The sequence below is a fragment of the Anopheles moucheti genome, assembly GCF_943734755.1.
Source record: "Anopheles moucheti chromosome X unlocalized genomic scaffold, idAnoMoucSN_F20_07 X_unloc_10, whole genome shotgun sequence".
Taxonomy (NCBI): domain Eukaryota; kingdom Metazoa; phylum Arthropoda; class Insecta; order Diptera; family Culicidae; genus Anopheles; species Anopheles moucheti.
This window is the reverse complement of record NW_026453516.1, coordinates 365,591-367,500: the sequence shown is the minus strand read 5'-3', so window position 1 is coordinate 367,500 and position 1,910 is coordinate 365,591. Positions and strand designations below refer to the sequence as shown.

The window sequence follows — 1,910 nt, the reverse complement described above, 5'->3', positions numbered from 1 at the left end:
ATCAAGCAACACGACTCCATGGAGCCGACCGTCTACCACCTCACTTTTCGTGCCGTTCGACGGGCCTATCACCCTCTGTGGGATAATGGGCCACCTTCAAGTTGAACTTGAACTGTTTGCACCGTAAGTGGTAGATAACGGACCGGTCCAGTACACGGAATCGGACAGACGCGAGGTACGCGCCGTCCCTACGTGCTGAGCTTATCCCGTTTCGCTCGCAGCTACTCAGGGAATCCCTGTTGGTTTCTTGTCCTCCCCTTATTAATATGCTTAAATTCTGGGGGTTCTCACACATCACTTGAGGCCTACGTTGGATTTTTCCCGAATGGTAAATAGTAGCACGCACTTGTTCGCTTGTATCCAGCGGGTGGGCGTACCGCACGCGTTACACGACTCGGCCAGACGGCGGGTCCCGGCAACAGACGGCAAGCCAGGTGTTCAAGGGCTTCCGGTGCTCCCAGGTTGTCTTATAGCCGAAGTTCGAACCGTGCGACACGACACGCACCCACTGGGCCAACTGTACCGCCTTACCATTTCAGCGCCCAAGGTCCCCCGCGGAAGGGGTCCGAGCACGCCATGATGCACAGTGCGCCAAACGCGTGTGTTCAAGCCTGCGACACACTCCCGGGCGTGCTGCTCGCCCAGGCGTGCCGCTGGTACGCGGGCGTCCTGTAGTTATGGAATAGTGTGTAACAAGAATTGGTAGGCACTCAAGAATGTGTGCATCGGTCGGGTTTAAACGTCCGATGCGCCATATGCGTTCAACGTGTCGGTGTTCATGTGTCCTGCAGTTCACATTCTGACGCGCATTTAGCTGCGGTCTTCATCGATCCATGAGCCGAGTGATCCCCTGCCTAGGGTTTTGGTATGTTCAACTGTCTCCTATGTTTTCGTTATGCGCTAGGTGCATCTCTCACAACTTAAGTTCCCCGGACAGCGTAACCGTGCACCTCTCGGTTCCTTCGAAGCCGTCCAGGGTGGACAAGGATGACCATTGGTCTTCCTTCCCATTGATCGACGCGCGATGTGGGCGGCATCGGCGCGATCTTGCACAACTTTCGTTCTCTTGATTAGGTTCTCTCTCGCTCGAGGCCAGTGTTTAAATATGTTCTAGTGGGTCTTTACCTTCGCCCATGTGTCACACACTTTACGCGTTCGATGGCTGCCATTGGGAGTGTGCGCACAGGTACGAAGGCCACTGGCCTACGGTCGCGCACGCTCAATATCGTAGTATAGACACACCTCTCTCGCGGGTCTAATTGGCGTGCGCGGCCCCCAAAAGGTAACATAGCAGTTTGTTCTGCTGATACCGTGTTTCTCTATCTCTCTAACCAACTCACACAACAACATATATGTATTGATCGGTAATGATCCTTCCGCAGGTTCACCTACGGAAACCTTGTTACGACTTTTACTTCCTCTAAATCATCAAGTTCGGTCAACTTCGGCCATGCCAGCTGCAGCTCACGAAGGAACCGCGGAAGGTGTGCCTCCAGAGACCTCACTAAATAATCCATCGGTAGTAGCGACGGGCGGTGTGTACAAAGGGCAGGGACGTAATCAGCGCTAGCTAATGACTAGCACTTACTAGAAATTCCAGGTTCATGGGGACCGTTGCAGTCCCCAATCCCAACTAAATGAGCATTTGGGTGATTTCCCGTTCCTCTCGGAATGGGGGCGCCAATTGGCGAGAACACGCTGCTGCTCACATTGTAGCACGCGTGCAGCCCAGAACATCTAAGGGCATCACGGACCTGTTATCGCTCATTCTCACCTTGCTAAACACAAGTTGTCCCGCTAAGCAGGGCAAACGTGGCCGACGACCGCCCGTGAAGGGGCCGCCGGCCTTGACGTCAGGTGCGCCCGGAGGTGCACTGCTGACAGCGTTCTAGTTAGCTTGTTTGAGTCGC

The 1,910-nt window shown here is 54.5% G+C and overlaps 1 non-coding gene and 1 pseudogene across 1 annotated transcript; both read right to left on the bottom strand.

Moving 5' to 3' along the window:
* Positions 1-285, bottom strand: part of LOC128307584 (uncharacterized) — a 3,520-nt pseudogene extending 3,235 nt beyond the window's left edge.
* Positions 286-704: 419 nt separating this feature from the next.
* Positions 705-862, bottom strand: LOC128307601 (5.8S ribosomal RNA). Its single transcript, XR_008287682.1, has one exon. It is a non-coding gene; the product is annotated as a 5.8S ribosomal RNA (ribosomal RNA).
* Between the last annotated feature and the right edge of the window lie 1,048 nt (positions 863-1,910).